Source organism: Ipomoea nil, unplaced genomic scaffold, assembly GCF_001879475.1.
Source record: "Ipomoea nil cultivar Tokyo-kokei standard unplaced genomic scaffold, Asagao_1.1 scaffold0176, whole genome shotgun sequence".
NCBI classification, from domain to species: Eukaryota; Viridiplantae; Streptophyta; class Magnoliopsida; order Solanales; family Convolvulaceae; genus Ipomoea; species Ipomoea nil.
The window spans coordinates 1,075,548-1,097,491 of record NW_017616604.1 but is presented as its reverse complement, the minus strand read 5'-3'; the positions used below and the strand labels follow the sequence as shown (position 1 = coordinate 1,097,491).

The following is a 21,944-nucleotide window of genomic DNA, read 5'->3' as shown; positions in this document are numbered from 1 at the left end:
TTATAGGCAAAAGCCTATGTTGTATGCTTGATTTAATTTGTTGAAGACTTGAGGTGACTAATTTTTGTTATAATTTAATGGTCGGCCTTTTCAGCTTTGCAGTGTTGATTTTCTTCTGTTCTTTACTATAATTAAAGTGTGCCTTAGGCCCTTAGTTAATATGTAAGAATTTTAGAAGATGAAATGAATAGAGCAAAGATTTGCTTTTGAAATTCTTTGTTTCCTAAGAAACTTTTGATGCTTCAATGAAACAGAGATTGGGCTAGGCTTGTTATTATCTCATTTGTTTTTGATGCTTTTGAAATTCTTTGTTATTATCTCATTTGTTTGCCAGTTTGTGTAATTTCTCGAGTTTCTTACATTTATATCCACATGCCAGCCATTAACGTGCCGTCATTTTACTGAACCAGATCCTCTTCGTATAAGGGGTTGCTTTAACGATTGGTCTGAAGCCATCCATGCAGTTCTTCATGAAACGTAGCAACTATAAGGTTTCTGCTTATTTCTTCTGATAACCCCCTGACTTTCTTGCTTCCTGCTTTCCCTATATGCTTCCATGTATCCCTCTCATATTGATGATTTGTGTGCCTTTGTAATATATGGCATGCATTTATTTATTTACTTCATTTACCAGTTGGTCTTGTTTTTTAATCATTGCATAGGGAACAATGTTGTTTGGTGCTGGCTTTCTATTTGCTCTAATTCTCTTCCCATTCTTATTTTTACCGAGTTCCTCCCAAGGTTACTCATCAACTTTCTATTTGCTCTAATTCTCTTTCCTTCTTATTTTTCTTTGGCTACTTCCAGAGCAATTGGCATTTATCATTAACATGAATGACCTTCCATGGGTATAGAAGTAGGATTCTAACTGGTTCACCTTGAGAATTTCATATTCACTATTTGTAATCAACATGCTGCATGTACAATTTAGCCCTGAAAGTCTCTATTCTTTTGTTTGTTCCCATCAGATTATCATTCATTTTTTTTTTTTTACATATTTCTCCTTTCTGCTACTACGTCTAGCATCTTTTTGTGTTTATTTGTTGAGAAATTAGTAAGTATTAATGTAGTTCATTTCATAAAAGTTCTCATAAGTTTCTTTATATTTCTGTTTGCAGGCACGGGGGATGAATTATCTCCTATATCATCTCAGCCCACCACTTTTTCACCGTGATTTGAAGTCTTCAAATCTTCTTGTTGACAAGAACTGGACTGTGAAGGTCTGATTTTGTTTTTCTTTCTTTCATCATGAGTAGTTGTAGCTTACTCTGCCAAGTCAATCTCCTTGCTTCATTTCTTGTTGTTTGGAGGTTCTAGAAATATTGATATTTCAAAATAATCTCATTTTATGATCTTAACAGGTGAATTCTCAGTGGAATAGACTCTGCTGGTTGTTGTGTTTGATCATCTAGGATTAATATATTAGTGCTGATTTCAGTTTTTTATCTTAAATATAAACAATATATATATAATACGTATAATACGCATGAACTTTGTATGCGTATAGTATTTTTTTTTAATACAAGCACTATACGCGTCCAAAGTTCATGAACTTTGGACGCGTATAGTGTTTATTTTTTTTAATAAAAAATACTTTACGCGCGTCCAAAGTTCTTCAACTTTGGACGCGAATTATCATTTTTCGCGTCCAAAGTTGACGAACTTTGGACGCGAATTATCATTTTTCGCGTCCAAAGTATATACAATCAGCGTCCCAGCTACTTTGGACGCGAATTAGGCTTTACTTTGGACGCGAATGACTGTTTCTGTACTAGTGATTAGAAATTGATTCAACGCTACTGCGTTAAATTTTATATATTTTATAAAAATAAAGCTTACATTGACTCCAAATCAGCAAGAAATCGACGCCATGTCATCATCTTTACCGGAAAACTTACGAAAAATGTTAGGCGGAAAAAAAAAATAGTTTATGGCTCGAAATATCACTTATTAAAGATCGATGTGCAACATGAATTATCAGGAATGGTTCATGATGCGGGATGACACTTTACTTATTTTATTTAAAAGTTAATTCCAGCATTGGTCTTTCGACTTTTAATTTGGACAATTTAGACACTTGACTATCAAAATGATTCTGGTCCTTCCATCCCAAGCTGGTTAAGTAGATTAAAATGAGGACTAAAATAGTCTTTTAACATGCTATGCGTATATTACATCCTCCTCCATCATATACGTGATTAAAATCAAAATACCCCCTTTTTGTGTTAACCCGTAGCTGTGGCTGACATCGTTGTTCTCCTCCATCCACGAAAATCCTAGCGACTCTATTGCAACAAAATCGTCAACGGCGGCAGCGCTCCGAAAGTCGGGATTTGAACTGGACGCGACAGAGACTTACCCTCCAGTTTCGAATCGCGGAATAGATGTTGGCGGCGTCGACTTTCTGGCAGCAGATATTGGTGCCCCCCATGGCGGCCATTCCCCAAGGGAAGCTCCAGCCGTTAGCGTGGAAAATGGATAGGGTCCACATTCAGGACCAAGCAATCATCATCTTTTCTAAACCAATGATAGCGTCTCTTTGCAATATAGTCATAGACAACATTCCTTAAAGGTGAGGGGATAACGATGAAACTACTTAGGATAGAGTAAGGCAATGGCAGGTGGGACAAAACCTTCAATGCAGCACTAGAGCCTTGATAGTATAGACCTGGGCCTTCAATGAACAAGAAGCGGCGAAGAACATCATTTCGATCAACACCACATAGACTCATGTATGGTTCAATAGCTTTTGACTGAAGGCAACAGAACTTAATTTTTCTATCTATGTCTGTCCGAATCACCCACTTCACACCTACAGAGATGGCAAACGCCATCATAAACATATATGATTGTGTGTGTACCTTTGTGACAGAGATGGCAAATGCCATCATAAATGACGTCGGGTTGAAGCAGAGTCGGAATCGTATCAGGCTTGGAAACAACGTCGTCGTCGTCGTCGATCAGAAGATTCTCTTCGGTCAAGTCGGCAGCGGGGCTGGAAGCCACGGCCGCGGCATTGGACGCCGGTGGAGACGTCGAAAACGACTTCGCGGAGAAGCTACGGTAAACCGGCTACGTGGAAACGGAGCTCAAGCTCCCTCTCAGCATTGTCAATGTCCGCAAACCTCTTCTCAGCATCATCACGGTCTTCCTTAGAGTCAACTATTGAACTACAGGTACAGATTTTCGTAGATGGAGGAGAACGACAAGTTAACAGAAAAGGGGTATTTTGATTTTAATCGCACGTATATGGAGGAGAAGTACGATGTATTATACGCAAAGCATGTTAAAAGACATTTTAGCCCTCATTTTAACGTCTACTTAACCAGTTTGGGATGTAAGGACCAACATTGGAAACATTTTGATAGTCAAGTGTCTAAATTGTCCAAATTAAAAGTCAAGGATTAATTGTGAAAAATCATAATAGTCGAAAGACCAATGCAAGAATTAACTCTTTATTTAACAAGCACTGGTTCTACCAATGTTATTTAATTACCGCACAAACTTAAATTTAAAAACGGAAATGTATTGATATTTTGTAGCCCAGTGTAAATGTGAAAGGAAAGATTACTAATTGCAGCCCTAGATTAATTGTTTGCAACACGTTTGTTTAATCTAGGACTGTTGTTTAAAAAATCGAATCGATTCGAGAATCAATGACACCATTTAATACTCTGGGAATTAATGTACGATCAGAACTCTTAGACTATTTACCAACTAAGGCTCTGTTTGGCAGAGCTTATTTAGGAGCTTATAGCTTATTTTAGAGCTTATAGCTTATTTTAAGCTACTAATAAGCTATAAGCTCTGTTTGGTAATGTTCCCAAAATAAGCTCATACCTACAAGACTAGCTTGCACCCATACATGTCAAAATTCAACCATGAAACATTTTTGAAAGAATTAAATTCAGAAAAATTTAAATGGCACATGAACTGTCTAAGGCCCTTCCCCAGTTTGAAAGGTACCATGTAATGAGAGGGCTATTTTTGTAAAACAAATCGTGGCTGTGAGCTTACTTAACATAATCTAGCTCATATAGGAACTGTGAGTTGAAAAACTGATTTTTTGGCTCACATATGAATGTGTAAAGTTTTGTTCTTTTTCTAATTTACTATAAAGTTTGTCTTAATCGATCTTTTCTCAATATTATTAGTAACTGATATCTACATTTTAGGATTTTACAGAGATGTTATTGCTAAATACATGTATTAGGAGTGCAAAATATGGTGACTTTAATTTACTGTAATTCAGAGACTCATAGGCCTTCAAACACATTAATAGTATACTACTATAGAGAATACCTACTTCAAAAACCAAAACCATGATATTATAGATTGAAACAGCATTACCAACTCAAACAGTATAACGTATAAGGAAAACTATAATTATAGCATGTAAAAAATAAATAAAGATTGGCAGTATAACAGAGAAGTCTGAAAAGACATAGCCTACATATTGTAACCGGATATTAATCACAGTCTTAGCATACATTTTAGGGTTCTATAGAGTTGAAAATTAGAGTACAATTGGTAAAGGTAATGAATGATTTTCAAACAGTATGTAGGGTAGAAAGTTAACTTGTAAAAACAATTAAACCAACAAATTGAAATAATTTTGTAGGTTTAAAACGGCGAATCCTGCCAATATACTAACAAATACCAAAAAAAAATACTAACCTCAGAATATCATTCATAGTCAAAATTGTTCTGCATATGCTTTCGAATGAATCATTTCAGAAGATCTATACTGTAATGCGACTTAGGAAGTAAACAAAATATAGAACTGCATTATAAACAATTAGGGTTGTCAGTATCTATTAAAATTCTTAAGATTTGTATGATAGAATAGAAATTAATTGAAAGATATACTATACAACTTACCTTTACTGCAAGATTCAACCTAGAATTTTAACATCTACACATCTAAAATAATGGGGCTTAGACACCCTAGACAAACTGGGCCATACGACCATACAATCGCAGAGAAGAATAAATTGCGCAAGGATCATCTTTGTAGGACTTTGCTAGCTAAGATGGTAGAGATTCAAAGTGACGAAACATAAAAGCTCAGCGAAGAAGAAGAACGAGTGGACCTTCTGGAAATGGATTAAGAGTTTGTAGAGTGAATGCAGAAAGTACATTAAAGGGGGGTTGTGAGGCTATTTTAGTCACTTTGATGCTATTAATAATAATATTAATAGTATAGTATTAATTTTATTAATTTAATAGTCTATTAATATTAACAAGCACACTACACGAAAATACACTTTTCAAGTCTCAAAATACTTCTGCTTCTACTCCTTTCTTTGCCTAAACTGTGTTCAAGGCTTTGTTCTAGTTCGCCGGGTTCGTTCGTTTGGGTGCTCGAACGTCGAATCGTAGCGCGTTTTATCTTGGGAAACCTAGACCACGACGTTCCTAGCACTTTTGGAAGGTGGCAAATAAGGTTTTAAGAAAATAGTGGTCTCTTGACTCACGCTAAAAACCCTTACCCAAATACGAGCCAATCTTTCCTTCTCTCGGTTTTGGATTATGCTTCTAAGCAAAAATCCTCCTTCTCTGTTTTAGTTTGGTTGGAATTATAATCTGTGGATTATAAATTTCATTTGGTTGATATATATATATATATATATATATATATATATATATATATATATATATATATATATATATATATATATATATATATATTTGGAATATAGATATATCGAATACTATTTTATATACTTCGTGTGTGTATATATAAATATTATTTTACGATATTAAATCGATTTTTGGTTCATTATTACCAACACTTTTAATATAAAAATAATGTATTTTTAATATATTAAAAATGTATTTGATATTCATGATTCATACAATTATGTGAACCATCATTCACACAATAATTTACCAGTAGAAATTGAAATATAAATATAAATATAAATATAAATATAAATATATATATATATATATATATATATATATATATATATATATATATATATTAGAAACTGTCAGTGGAAATTATTATCATTATTATTATTGCAATTATTATTATTGTTATTGTTATTATAATTAACAATATTATTATGGTCTTGTGAAAATTAAATGTTGATTATCAACATTTAATTTTCACAAGACCATATGACTTTATTATATATAGGATATATTAATATATTAATATAATTAGTGGACTACTAATAATAAGACATTCTTTCTTAGTACGTATAATTTCATTAACAGTATCTGTTCAAATATACTTTCTCAATCTAATGAAGCACAAAAAGTCAACAATGTCTCCTAGTAATATGTAATATAATGTTAGGTACACTTAGTATTGATAATTTTACTTGCACATGTAATACATTTTACTTGCACTAGTAATACATTTTGCTTGCACTTAGGTGCACTCTATAAAATTATTACTTGCATTTGTAATACATTTTACTTGCACATCGATGTTCAATTATTTACAAAAATACCACTGCATTTTTATTTTATATATATATATATATATATATATATATATATATATATATATATATATATATATATATATATATATATATATATATATATATATATATATATATATTAGGGACGGAGCGGGGCGGGGAGGGAAGAATACTCACCATATCCTCGCCCCTGTCCCCAACGGGGAATTCAAAATTGTGTCCATCCCCATCCCCGATCTCCAATTTTTGTGCCCATTCACTCCCCCAAAGAGGTGGAGAGTCGGGTTCCCCGTCTAATACGGACCCACAATATCGGTGTACAATGAGTTATACTAATTTATGTACAGTGTACACATTGACATATAGGTTACAATAATTTAATATTCACATTGTGGCTATGTTTGGCAATTTTAGCTGAAAAGGTAGCTAAAAGTTGAAAAACAATAAGCTAGAAGTTGGAAATTGAAGAGCTGTTAAGCTAGTTAATTATGCTTAAAAGTGTTTGGTAAAACTAGTTTTTAGATAAGCTGATAAATGTAAAAACACTAAAAACGATATCTTCATAAAATTTGAATAGTTTTAAATTTAAATACGTTTATTTACATATTAAAATTTAACATTTTGAAATTAAACTGCACTGCACAGCACACAGAAAGTGCACAAATTCTATTGATTGCGATTAATTTTATTTTGATCTCCCCCTCGTACTACCCGGCCAATACTTTAGCATGAATTTATTTGTGCCCTATATATTATGTATATATGCATATATGTGTTAGAGTAGCTAGGTTTCTCATGTCACATGTTTAGCATTAGTTAACCTAAAATGGTAAATCTTACATTACTATTGAATTAACCTATCCGATTATACTTATTATGGTCACTAGCACACTTATCAATAGAAATACTAATACCATTTATTTTTTACTGAGTGACAAAGTCAAACCTGGGCTCTGATACCATGAAACATGTGCTCTGATACCAGAGTGATCTCATTTAGAAAGTATTGGAAAACTTTGGCCATCTTTGCTTGAAGGGGTGTTACCATGTTAAAAGTTGAAAGAAGAGTACAACGGTAGCAGTTGGTGTGGAGGTGTAGGTATAGCAAGTGGAGGTGGGTGAAAGTATACCAAGTTGGGGTGAAGCTATACTTTCTTCTTTGGCTATAACTCATTCATTGCGAGAGAAACCCAGAATTTTTTAGATTTGTGCTACAAATGTAGCTACGCTAAATATATAACAAAAACATCCAACGTCTAAGTATTGCCGCATCCGTCTATGCACTGCCCTTCCCTTCCCGTCCTTATGTATACAAAATTGCACAGCACAGCACACAGAAAAAGCACAAATTTTATTGGTCGCTTTTAATTTTGTATGGATATCCCGTACTACCCAGTACGTTAGCATTAATTTATTTGTGCCCTATATATTATGTATATATGCACATATGTGTTAGAGTAGCTAGGTTTGTCATGTCTCATGTTTAGCATTTTTGTTTTTGAAAACTATCTTATTTTTAGTATTAGTTGACCTAAAATGGTAAATCCTACATTACTATTGAATTATACTTATTATAGTTACTAGCAAACTTATCAGTAGAAATACTAATGCCATTCATTTTTTATTGATTGAAAAAGTCAAACCTGGGCTCTGATACCACGAAACATGTGCTCTGATACCAGAGTTATCTCATTTAGAAACCTTTGCCCAGCTTTGTTTGAAAGTGTGTTACCATGTTGAAAGTTGAAAGAAAGAGTACAACGACAGCAGGTGGTGATGGAGGTGAAGGTATAGCAGGTGAGGGTGGATTAACAGCGACAACTGTCACAAACGCATTAGAAGCGGCAGCAAGTGGGGGTGGGGGTTTGGGTGGAAGTATAGAAAGTTGGGGTGGAGGTGGAGGTTGAGGTATAGTAGGTGGGGGTGGATTAACATCGGAAACGATCACCGCCATAGGAGAGGCCGCAGCAAGTGGGGGTGGGGGTGGGGGTGAAAGTATAACAAGCTAGGGTCAGGGTGGAGCTATACCTTCTTCTTTTGCTATAACTCCTTTGCCATTGGAGAAACGCATAATTTTTAGGATTTGTGCTACAAATGTAGCTACGCTAAATCCATAACAAAAGCCTCCAACATCAAAGTTATCGAAATGAATTATTACAAGCAATCCACAACTTGAATAACTACGCCCGATATTTTCAAAATGTGTATATGGAAGAGAATGTGCACTTCTATGACAGCCACGGAAAGGTACACAAAAACAATGATTATACCCAGATTAAACAAAAGGAGTATGAATTTTACTAAATAAATAGTTTTGTGTATATAGAGGACCAACGAGATAATTAGAGCTATCACATTTAAAAAGCATTGAAAACGTCTAGCTAGCTTGGCTTGAAGGGGCATCACCACATTGAAAGTTGAAAAAAATAAATGAGTAGAGCTAGAAAGGTTGTATGCAAAGAGGGAAAGGAAGCTGAGGAAGTAGATGAAAGAAAGGAAGAAATGAAGAAAGATCTGCAGTGAGCTACTAAGTATCCATTGCACTGCCCTTCCCTTCCCTATGTATACAAAACTGCACTCCACAGCACACAAAAAGTGCACCAATTTTATTTATCGCTTTTAATTTTGTTCTGATCTCCCGTACTACCCAGTACGTTAGCATTAATTTATTTGTGCCCTATATATATATATATATATATATATATATATATATATATATATATATATATATATATATGCATATATGTGTATCATAGGAAACTATCATGTCTCATGATAGAGTAGCTAGGTTTCTCATGTCTCATGTTTAGCATTTTTTTTTAGAAAACTATCTCATTTTTTAGCTAACTTGGCTTGAAGGGGCGTCACCACGTTGAAAGTTGAAAAAAAAAATTAAAAAAAAGTAGAGTTAGCTAGATTGTATGCAGAGATGGAGAGGGAGCTGAGGAAGAAGATGAAAGAAAGGAAGAAAAGAAGAAAGATCTTGCAGTGCGTTACTGGGCATCCATTGCCCTACCGTTCCCTTCCCAATGTATACAAAATTGCACTGCACTACACACAAAAGGTGCACAAATTCTATTGGTCGCTTTTAATTTTGGTTCTGATCCCCCGTAATACCCAGTAAATTGGCATTAATTTATTTGTGCCATATATATTATGTATATATGCATATATGTGTTAGAGTAGCAAAGTTTTTCATGTCTTATGTTTATCATTTTTTTTTTTGAAAACTATCTCATTTTTAGTATTAGTTGACCTAAAATGGTAAAGACTACATTAGAATTGAATTAACCTATGGAATTACACTTATTATGGTTACTAGCAAACTTATCAATAGAAATACTAATGCCATTCATTTTTTATTGAGTGACAAAGTCAAACCTGGGCTCTGATACCACGAAACATGTGTTCTGATACCAGAGTTATATTGATAAGTATTGGAACCTTTGGCCAGTTTTGCTTGAAAGTGTTTTACCATGTTAAAAGTTGAAAGAAAGAGTAAAACGGCAGTATGTAGGGATGGAGGTGGAGGTATGGCAGGTGCGGGTGGATTAACATCGGAAACGGTCACCACCGTAGCAGACGCCGCAGCAGGTGGGGGTGAAAGTATAGCAGGCTGAGGAGGGGGTGAAGCTATACCTTCTTCTTTTAATTATAACTCCTCCGCCATGGGAGAAATCCAGAATTTTTAGGATTTGTGCTACAATTCTAGCTACGCTAAATTCATAACAAAAGCATCCAACGTTAAAGTAATCGAAATGAATTATTGAAATCAATCCACAGTTTGAATAACTATGCCCGATATTTCTAAAATGGGTATATGGAAGAGAATGTGCACTTCTATGACAGCCACAGAAAGGTACACCAAAACAATGGTTATACGAATATTGAACAAAAGAAGTATGAATTTTACTAAATAAATAGTTTTGTGTATATAGATAACCAACAAGATAACTAGAGCTATTACATTTAGAAAGCATTGGAAATGTTTAGATAACTTTTGGCTTGAAGTGGTGTCACCACGTTGAAAGTGTAAAAAAAAAATAAAAAAAGTAGAGCTAGCTATATTGTATGCAGAGAGAGAGAGGGAGATGAGGAAGAAGATGAAAGAAAGGAAGAAATGAAGAAAGATCTTGCGGTGAGTTATTGGGCATCCATTGCCTACCGTTTCCTTCCCTATGTATACAAAATTGAACTGCACTGCACACAAAAGATGCACAAATTCTATTGGTCGCTTTTAAATTTGGTTCTGATCTCCCGTACTACCCAGTACGTTGGCATTAATTTATTTGTGCCATATATATATTATGTATATATGCATATATATGTTAGAGTATCTAAGTTTTTCATGTCTCATGTTTAGCATTTCTTTTTTAAACTATCTCATTTTTAGTATTAGTTGACCTAAAATGGTAAAGCCTACATTACTATTGAATTAACCTATGGAATTATACTTATTATGGTTACTAGCAAACTTATCAATAGAAATACTAATGCCATTCATTTTTTATTGAGTGACAAAGTCAAACCTAGGCTCTGATACCACGAAACATGTGCTCTGATACCAGAGTTATCTCATTTAAAAGTATTGGAACCTTTGGCCACCTTTGCTTGAAAGTGTGTTACCATGTTGAAAGTTGAAAGAAAGAGTAAAACGGCAGTATGTGTGGATGGAGGTGTAGGTATACCAGGTGCGGGTGGATTAACATCGGAAACGGTCAACACCGTAGGAGACGCCGCAGCAAGTGGGGGTGAAAGTATAGCAGGCTGGGGAGGGGATGGAGCTATACCTTCTTCTTTGATTATAACTCCTCCGCCACAGGAGAAATCCAGAATTTTTAGGATTTGTGCTACAATTGTAGCTACGCTAAATTCATAACAAAAGCATCCAACGTTAAAGTTATCGAAATGAATTATTGAAAGCAATCCACAGTTTGAATAACTACGCCCGATATTTCCAAAATGGGGATATGGAAGAGAATGAGCACTTCTATGACAACCATAGAAAGGTACACAAAAACAGTGGTTATACCCAGATTGAACAAAAGAAGTAGGAATTTTACTAAATAAATAGTTTTGCTATATAGAGGACCAACGAGATACCTAGGGTTATTACATTTAGAAAGCATTGGAAACGTTTAGCTAACTTTGCTTTAATGGGCGTCACCACGTTGAAAGTTGAAAAACAAATAAAAAAAAAAGTAGAGCTAGCTAGATTGTATGCAGAGAGGGAGAGGGAGCTAAAGAAGTAGATGAAAGATAGGAAGAAATGAAGAAAGGTCTTGCAGTGAGTTGCTGGGCATCCATTGCCCTACTGTTCCCTTCTCTATGTATACAAAATTGCACTGCACTGCACACAAAAGGTGCACAAATTCTATTGGTCGCTTTTAATTTTGGTTTTGATCTCCCATACTACCCAGTACGTTGGCATTAATTTATTTGTGCCATATATATTATGTATATATGCATATATGTGTTAGAGTAGCTAGGTTTTTCATGTCTCATGTTTAACATTTTTTTTAAACTATTTCATTTTTAGTATTAGTTGACCTAAAATGGTAAAGCCTACATTACTATTGAATTAACCTATGGAATTATACTTATTATGGTTACTAGCAAACTTATCAATAGAAATACTAATGACATTCATTTTTTATTGAGTGACAAAGTCAAACCTGGGCTATGATACCACGAAACATGTGCTCTGATACCAGAGTTATCTCATTTAGAAAGTATTGGAACCTTTGGCTAGCTTTGCTTGAAAGTGTGTTACCATGTTGAAAGTTGAAAGAAAGAGTAAAACGGCAGTATTTGGGGATGTAGGTGGAGGTATAGCAGGTGCGGGTGGATTAACATCGGAAACGGTTACCACCGTAGGAGACGTCGCAGCAGGTGGGGGTGAAAGTATAGCAGGCTGGGGAGGGGGTGGAACTATACCTTCTTCTTTGATATAACTCCTCCGCCACGGGAGATATCCAGAATTTTTAGAATTTGTGCTACAATTGAAGCTACGCTAAATCCATAACAAAAGCATCAAACGTTAAAGTTATCGAAATGAATTATTGAAAGCAATTCATATTTTGAATAACTACGTCCGATATTTCCAAAATGGGTATATGGAAGAGAACGGGCACTTCTATGACAGCCACAGAAAGGTACACTAAAACAATGGTTATACTCAGATTGAACAAAAGAAGTAAGAATTTTACTAAATAAATAGTTTTGTGTATATAGAGGACCAACGAGATAACTAGAGCTATCATATTTAGAAAGCATTGGAAACGTCTAGCTAGCTTGGCTTGAAGGGGCGTCACCATGTTGAAAGTTGAAAAAAAATAAAAGAGTAGAGCTAGCAATGTTGTATGCAAAGATGGAGAGGGAGCTGCGGATGTAGATGAAAGGAAGGAAGAATTGAAGAAAGATCTTGCAGTGAGCTACAAAGCATCCATTGCCATGCCCTTACCTTCCCTATGTATACATAATTGCACTGCACTGAACACAAAATGTCCACAAATTCTATTGGTCGTTTTTAATTTTGGTTCTGATCTCTCGTACTACCCAGTACGTTAGCATTAATTTATTTGTGCCCTATATATTATGTATGTATGCATATATGAGTTAGAGTAGCTAGGTTTCTCATGTCTCATTTTTTTGCATTTTTTTTTGAAAACTATCTCATTTTTAGTATTAGTTGTCCTAAAATGGTAAATCCTACATTACTATTGAATTAACCTATGGAATTATACTTAGTATGGTTACTAGCAAACTTATCAATAGAAATACTAATGCCATTCATTTTTTATTAAGTGACAAAGTCAACCTGGGCTCTGATACCACGAAACATGTGCTCTGATATCACAAAACATGTGCTCTGATACCAGAGTTATCTCATTTAGAAAGTATTGGAACCTTTGGCCAGCTTTGCTTGAAAGTGTGTTACCATGTTGAAAGTTGAAAGAAAGAGTAAAACGACAGTATGTGGGGATGTAGGTGGAGGTATAGCAGGTGCGGGTGGATTAACATCGGAAACGGTTACCACCGTAGGAGACGTCGCAGCAGGTGGGGGTGAAAGTATAACAGGCTGTGGAGGGGTGGAGCTATACCTTCTTCTTTGATTATAACTCCTCCGCCACGGGAGAAATCCAGAATTTTTAGGATTTGTGCTACAATTGTAGCTACGCTAAATCCATAACAAAAGCATTCAACATTAAAGTTATCGAAATGAATTATTGAAAACAATCCACAGTTTGAATAACTACGACCGATATTTCCAAAATGGGTATATAGAAGAGAATGAGCACTTCTATGACAGCCACAGAAAGGTACACAAAAACAATGGTTATACCCAGATTGAACAAAAGAAGTAGGAATTTTACTAAATAAATAGTTTTGCGTATATAGAGGACCAACGAGATAACTAGAACTATTACATTTAGAAAACATTGGAAACGTTTAGCTAACTTGGCTTGAAGGGGCGTCACCACGTTGAAAGTTGAAAAAAAAATAAAAAAAGTAGAGCTAGCTGGATTATATGCATAGAGGGAGAGGGAGCTGAGGAAGAAGATGAAAGAAAGGAAAAAATGAAGAAAGATCTTGCAGTGAGTTACTGGGCATCCATTGCCCTACCATTCCCTTCCCTATGTATACAAAATTGCACTGCACTGCACACAAAAGGTCCACAAATTCTATTGGTCGCTTTTAATTTTGGTTCTGATCTCCCGTACTACCCAGTACGTTGGCATTAATTTATTTGTGCCATATATATTATGTATATATGCATATATGTGTTAGAGTAGCTAGGTTTTTCATGTCTCTTGTTTATAATTTTTTTTTTGAAAACTATCTCATTTTTAGTATTAGTTGACCTAAAATGGTAAATCCTACATTACTATTGATTTAACCTATGAATTATACTTATTATGGTTACTAGCAAACTTATCAATAGAAATACTAATGTCATTCATTTTTTATTGAGTGACAAAGTCAAACCTGGGCTCTGATACCACGAAACATGTGTTCTGATACCAGAGTTATCTCATTTAGAAAGTATTGGAACCTTTGGCCAGCTTTGCTTGAAAGTGTGTTACCATGTTGAAAGTTGAAAGAAAGAGTAAAACGGCAGTATGTGGGGATGGAGGTGGAGGTATGGCAGGGGCGGGTGGATTAACATCGGAAACGGTTACCACCGTAGGAGACGTCGCAGCAGGTGGGGGTGAAAGTATAGCAGGCTGAGGAGGGGGTGGAGCTATACCTTCTTCTTTTAATTATAACTCCTCCGCTATGGGAGAAATCCAGAATTTTTAGGATTTGTGCTATAATTCTTGCTACGCTAAATCCATAACAAAAGCATCCAACGTTAAAGTTATCAAAATGAATTACTGAAATCAATCTACAGTTTGAATAACTATGCCCGATATTTCCAAAATGGGTATATAGAAGAGAATGTGCACTTCTATGACAGCCACAAAAAGGTACACCCAAACAATGGTTATACGAATATTGAACAAAAGAAGTATGAATTTTACTAAATAAATAGTTTTGCGTATATAGATGACCAACAAGATAACTAGAGCTATTACATTTAGAAAGCATTGGAAATGTTTAGATAACTTTTGGCTTGAAGTGGTGTCACCACGTTGAAAGTTTAAAAAAAATAAAAAAAGTAGAGCTAACTATATTGTATGCAGAAAGGGAGAGGGAGATGAGGAAGAAGATGAAAGAAAGGAAGAAATGAAGAAAGATCTTGCAGTAGGTGGGGATGGAGGTGGAAGTATAGCAAGTGAGGGTGGATTAACATCGGAAACGGTCACCACCGTAGGAGAGACCGCTGCAGGTGGGGGTGAAAGTATAGCAGGCTGGTGTGGGGGTGGTGCTATACCTTCTTCTTTGGCTATAACTCCTGCCCCATGAGATAAAACCCAGAATTTTTAGGATTTGTGCTACAAATGTAGCTACGCTAAAAACATAACAAAAGTATCAAACGTCAAAGTTATCGAAATTAATTATTGAAAAGCAATGCACAGCCTGAATAACAACGCCTGATATTTCCAAAATGGGTATATGGAAGAGAATGTGCATTTCTATGACAGCCACTGAATGGTACACAATAACAATGGTTATACCCAGATTGAACAAAAAAAGTTGGAATTTTACTAAATAAATAATTTTGTGTATATTGAGGACCAATGAGATAACTAGAGCTATCACATTTAGAAAGCATTGGAATGGTCTAGCTAGCTTGGCTTGAAGGGGCGTCACCACGTTGAAAGTTTAAAATAAATAAAAGAGTAGAGCTAGCAAGGTTGTATGCAAAGAGGGAGAGGGAGCTGAGGAAGTAGATGAAAGAAAGGAATATAGATCTTGCAGTGAGCTACTGAGCATCCTGCATATATGTGTTATCTCATTTAGAAAGTATTGGAAGCTTTGGCCATCTTTGCTTTAAAATGTGTTACCATGTTGAAAGTTGAAAGCAAAATTACAACGGCAGCAGGTAGGGATAGAGGTGGAGGTATATCAGGTGAGGGTGGATTAACAGCGGCAACGGTCACAAACGCATTAGAAGCGACAGCATGTGGGAGTTGAAATATAACAGGTTGGGGTGGAGGTAGAGGTTGAGGTATAGCAGGTGGAGGTGGATTAATAGCGGCAACGGTCACCACCGTAGGAGAGGCCGCAACAGGTGAGGGTGGGGTGAGGGTGAAAGTATAGCAAGTTGGGGCGAGGGTGGAGCTATACCTTCTTCTTTGGCTATAACTCCTCCGCCGCGTGAAACACCCAAAATTTTTAGGATTGGTGCTACAAATGTAGCTACGCTCAATCTATAACAAAAGCATCCAACGTCAAAGTTACCGAAATGACTTATTGAAAGCAATCAACAACCTCATTAACTACGCCCAATATTTCCAAAATGGGTATATGGAAGAGAATGGATACTTCTATGACGACCACTAAAAGGTACACAATAACAATGGCTATACCCAGATTGGGGGGAGATATGGTAGATCTTGTAGCTAGGGGTGCTAAGTCGAATGGCCTTAGTGTATTTTTGGCCGAATGGCCTTAGTTTATTTTTGGCCGAATGGCCCTCATGATTTGTTGGCTCTTTTGGTCATAGTTTCACTTAATTTTCTTTGTTGTTTGTTTAGGCCGAATAGCCTCTTTTGGACCAAGTATGATTTGTAAGGCTTTTGCTTGTTGCTTTGGACTTGGTCACTTTTGGACCAAGTAAACTTTGTAGGCTTTATGGCCTTTCTTCTGATGATATACACTTCTTTTTGTTTTTTTTTTCTTTAAAAAAAAAGAAGTAAGAATTTCACTAAATAAATGGTTGTGTGCATATAGAGGACCAACGATATAACTAGAGTTATCCCATTTCACTAAATAATGGTTTTGTGTATATAGAGGACCAACGATATAACTAGAGTTATGTAATACCCACAACCTTATAAATAAAATATATATATGTTTAGTAAATGAGGTCAACAAGTCAAAGCTTATTAAAATTTGATATTAGATAAAATTACTAAATTACCCTTCTCTACCCTTAAAGATTAAGGAATCCCTTGGTCTTGGAGAAAGATATCTTTTAAAAGAAGATAAGGAGAGTTGACTAGAGAGATAGGGGAAGGAAAAATCTTGAAGCTTTGATCTCCATCTTCTTCAAGTTTAGGTCTCAAGTTATTGGGAGTATTCTAGGTGAGTTTGATCTCCATTTTTTTTTCACTCTTTTTGAGTTGGGTTTATCATTTGAGCCCTAAGATTGATGTTTGAAAATATTAGGGATTTTGACAAGGAGTATTTGGGTGAGCTAAATAGCTAAGATTTGGATGTTTTAGGTAAGTGGTTAACTCTTCTCTCCTATTTTGCGAAACCCATGTATAACCTATTTTGAAATCTCTACTATTTTGAATACCCATTTTAGGGTTAGTATGAGTTTAAAATATTTTGGGCTATGATATGTTTTTGGGTCTGAAAATACTGAGCTATGTATTCTGAAGCCTGGATTGAAATTGTTAAGCTGTATTCGGGATTGAATTTGTTTTTGGATCAGTCGGACTGTGTTTTAGACTGGAATATGATGGATTCTGGACGTAAGTTATCACTATGTGTATTGATGGTGGATTGGTTAAGGTGTTGCTGTGTAAGTGGATAGTCATGGGTTTGATTCTACCTGCTAGCATTCTATGTGTTTGTTTTGTATATATTATGCTTACAAAATGGATTATTTTGTTTAAAGTAGGATTGAACCCTTGACCTCATGTTTAATAACTTAAGTTCTTTCCAATAAGCTAGCTCAACTCTTTTGAAATTATTTTAGTGTAATAAACTATTATACGATTTTTAAAGAGTTATGTACTAAGAAAATTATTATTTTGAGAATGGTTTATACCTTGCATATTTCTTAGTTTGATAAACTTATTATCTATTTTGGAAATAGGTACTTTGTTATGTGATTTTAAGGAAATGATTTTTGCTACATCGGGATATTTGATTATAAGAACTATTTTGATTATTTGATCAAACTCATGAGGCAACCTACATTTGTTGTTTGTTTTGTTTGGCTTGGAACGTTCCTAATTGCTCATTCCGAATCGTCGAGCTTGACTCATTCCGAATCGTCGAGTCTTTTGAAGTGTTTGTCGGAACGTTCCATCCGGCTCATTCTGAATCGTCGAGCCTGACTCATTCCGAATCGTCGAGTCTTTTTGGACCATTATACCGATAATGGCATGTGCCACAGAATATAATGGTGGTTGTAGGTTGCCAATGAGTCATATGTTAAGGAATGGTTTGTGCTTTTGAAAGTATTGTATTATGAAATATTGTTGATGCCCATGTAGCTAAAGTTTCTTGTTTTGTGAACTTGTGTATAGTATGATGAGAGTATATTATGACTTCGATATAGTTTAAAGATCGAGTTTTGCATCGAGTTATTACTCTAAAGTTTTTTGTATTGTTTCTGGGTTACTTGATCTGGGGTTGAGAGGAGTATCACTTACTGGGCATTAGCTCATTATTTGTATTTTATTTTCTAATGTTTCAGAGTAGTAAGGACATGTGAATAGCACGAGCACAAGTGGTGGGGTTTCGAAGGTGACTTTTGAAACTTGGAGACTTAGTCCTAGTTTTGGAGCTTATCATGGACTTTTGTTTATTTAGACTTTCCCTTTGACCCTTTGTGTTTTTGGTAGGCCATTGTGCATGGCTTTGGTGCTTGTGATGCATTTTGGACATACTACTCTTGATTGTAAATATCTAAAAGTGGATTTGATGAGTTTTTGGGAAGAATAAGTCGATTATATTTTGTCATTTTGGGTTGTGGAATTATTGTATATTCAAGTGTTATTATGAAGATTCTGAGAGGTATGTATGATTAGGCTTCGTATTGTTACAGGTCTTCACGTAACGATACGGCCGGGTCATGTCCTAGAAGTGGGGCGTGACAAGTTATCCCATTTAGAAAGCATTGGAAATTTGTAGCTAGCTTGGCTTGAAGGGGGCATCACCACGTTGATAGTTGAAAAAAATAAAAGTGTATAGCTAGCAAGGTTTATGCAAAGAGGGAGATGGAGCTAAGCAGATGAAAAAAAGGAAGAAATGAAGAAAAATAATGCACTGAGCTACTGAGTATCCATTGTTGCATCCCTCTATGCCCTGCCTTGCCCTTCCCTTCCATATGTATCAAAAACTTCACTGCACATTGTTGCTTTAAATTTTGTTTTGATCTTCCGTACTATATATATATATATATATATATGTGTGTGTGTGTGTGTGTGTGTGTGTGTGTGTGTGTGTGTGTGTGAGAGTAGTTAGGTTTCTCATGTCTTATGTTTAACATTTTTTTTTTTCAAAAATTGTCTCATGTTTAGCATTAGTTGGCATAAAATGGTAAATCCTAGATTACTATTAAATTAACCTATCAGATTATCCTTATTATGGTCACTAGTAAACTTATCAATAGAAATACTAATGTCATTCATTTTTTACTGAGTGACAAAGTCAAACCTAGGCTCTGATACCTTGAAACATGTGCTTTGATACCAGAGTTATCTAATTTAGAAACTATTGGAAACTTTTGGTCAGCTTTGCTTGAAGGGATGTTACCATGTTGAAATTTGAAAGAAAGAGTACACCGCCTCGCCTCCGACAGTGTCGTCGCCACCTCCAACCTCTGCCGCCGTCGTTCTCTCCCCACCATTAAGCTCATACAGGTTAGTCTTCAATTTTTTATCTAATAATTGAATAGCGTTGTTAAGCAAAGTAGTAAATGATTTACAAGTGACAGATTGATTTTGTTGCTTTTAGCCTCGTCAGTGAGTGCGAAGCCTACGGTTAATGGTGCATTTGTTGCAAAGCTCTCAGAAAAGAATTCTGCTGAGCCCTTGAAGAGAATTTCATTTACTCCAAATCCAATTTTTCTCTCAAGCTCTCAGAAAAGAATTTTGCTGAGTCTTGGAAGGAAATTTCATTTACTCCAAATCTTATTATTCTCTCAAGTAATGCGCTTCTTACCCCTGAAATTTGTAATAATCTAAGTTCTGTGCCTTTAATTTCTGAAAAAGGGGTCTCTGGATTTTCTTGCTCACAACCTGTTTGTGAAAATGTGTCTATAAGTGCAAAATGACAATGCTAACCCTTTTGGTGGAAAACTTGGGAATATATATGTGTATAATGATGTTGGAACGCTAATAATACTACTGTGTGTATGAATTCTGTGAATGTTGCTTAGGTATTAATGTGAATGTGGATGTGAATCCTGTAGATAAATCTCCACAGGACTGATTAGTAATTTCTCTTCTCTAAAATAAAAATTCAACTTTTCTTGATTAATAGAAACTCATTTGGTTGGTTTAATTGTAGATGTACATGCATGCATATGCAGAACATTCATGTCAAATGGAGTAGGCTTTTTATGGGTCTGAATCTTGTACAGTGAACTAGTGAAGTGTACACATTATAATTATTTTTTATCAAATTGAGAAAACATATACTTGTAATGGCGGTTCAAAAATGAAATTCATAAAAATATTGAAGACCTTGGTATAAAGATCTAAACTATTTTACTACTTTTATCATGACGAACAATTTTCTTTTTAGAATGGCATTAATGGCTTAATTTACAAGCAATATTTTAGTATTCGCAAAGTAGAATTTCCTTGTGTGAAAAATAGTATTTTAGAGTGTCATTTCCCTCTTATTGTAACATTTATTCTTTCTTTATTTAGGTCTTCTTGGCCAATATATTGCATGCTTACTATTTGTATGTCCTTATCTTTTCGTTTTTTTTTTTAATTTTTAGTGCTAGTGGACTGCTAAGACATCCTTTGGTAATGGCCACCTGACTTGAAGGAATAGTAGATCTTAATTTAGTTTTGACCTACTTGGAGCTATAGTCTAGTTACTGAGTTATTACTGGCTCAATTAGTTTTGCAAAATTTTTGCGAGATGATAAAGGAATGAGTAAGGGCTTTGGATTCTACATGCAAATTATTAATCTTTTGCATTCTCAATGTTCTTGTTTGCCCATTCATCTACCTAAAAAAATTCAACATGTGTGTAATTTTTAAGTTCATCTTTATTTTCAAAGTCTTTTTTTTTTTTTTTTTGTGTGTTCTAATACTGTGATCTTTTTGGTGCTATGTACTATATATGAACTCCTTAAGCCAAGAGTTGTTACCTTTATTTTGTATCTACTATCTGTTTTTCTTTCTTTTTCAAAAAGATAAAACTCCTGTATTTGTCTTCTGATTAATTATATATACTTGAACTTATTATTAGTGAGCATTTTTTTTTGAAACTTATTATTTTTTGTGATTGTTTGCATCTTTAACTACACACTTCCTCCTATGGTCCAATGTTGGTGGCAGTATGCAGATAATAGTTCGGAGAGATGCGAAGGTATCATGCTGTAGAGTTTATTATCTCTCTTAGCTCTAGACTTCACATTCAGAAAGACTAAGAAATGAATTTATGCTAGAATGATGTTTGGTTGTACTTGTTTGGTTGGGACATTAGAGGATGTAAGGTAATCAAATGTTAAATATTAAATAAGTTAGTTCAATGGGAATCTGTAACTAAAGCAGTAGTAAACTGTACTTATTGATAAAAACTAGAAAAAAGGTTTACTTGTTTGAGTAAGTGATGTAGTTTTAGTTAGCACTCAGAAGTTCAATAATGCATATCAAGGGAAATTTGCTAGCTAAAGCAGTTGATGTGTCAAGTTTACTTTGAAGAAAAAAAACTCTAAATTACCAATATGTGTAACTACATGAAACTGAAGATGAGCTAAGCTTGAAAAAACACAAGAGTTGGCTAAAGTTGAATTAGCTACAGCTAATGCAAGTGAAAAGGCGTCCCAAATTGAAAAGATGGCTGAATTGAAGCAAATCTTCATGTATGACTTCTACCAGTACTAATTCACTGTGAGGATTTCTTTCTTTCCATTGTTGTCTCTTTTCTAGATTAATTAGCTCTACGTCATGTAGTTTGAACAAGTTGATTACGACA

At 35.0% G+C, this 21,944-nt stretch overlaps 2 long non-coding RNA genes across 2 annotated transcripts; one reads left to right on the top strand and one right to left on the bottom strand.

Moving 5' to 3' along the window:
• The first annotated feature begins 1,140 nt into the window (after nucleotides 1-1,140).
• Nucleotides 1,141-20,915, top strand: LOC109178182. Its single transcript, XR_002053680.1, has 3 exons — nucleotides 1,141-1,220; nucleotides 8,355-8,360; nucleotides 20,903-20,915. It is a non-coding gene; the product is annotated as an uncharacterized LOC109178182 (long non-coding RNA).
• On the bottom strand, nucleotides 2,868-5,112 carry LOC109178178. Its single transcript, XR_002053679.1, has 3 exons — nucleotides 4,882-5,112; nucleotides 4,678-4,783; nucleotides 2,868-3,170 (listed from the first exon to the last, which is right to left on the bottom strand). It is a non-coding gene; the product is annotated as an uncharacterized LOC109178178 (long non-coding RNA).
• Nucleotides 20,916-21,944: the final 1,029 nt, after the last annotated feature.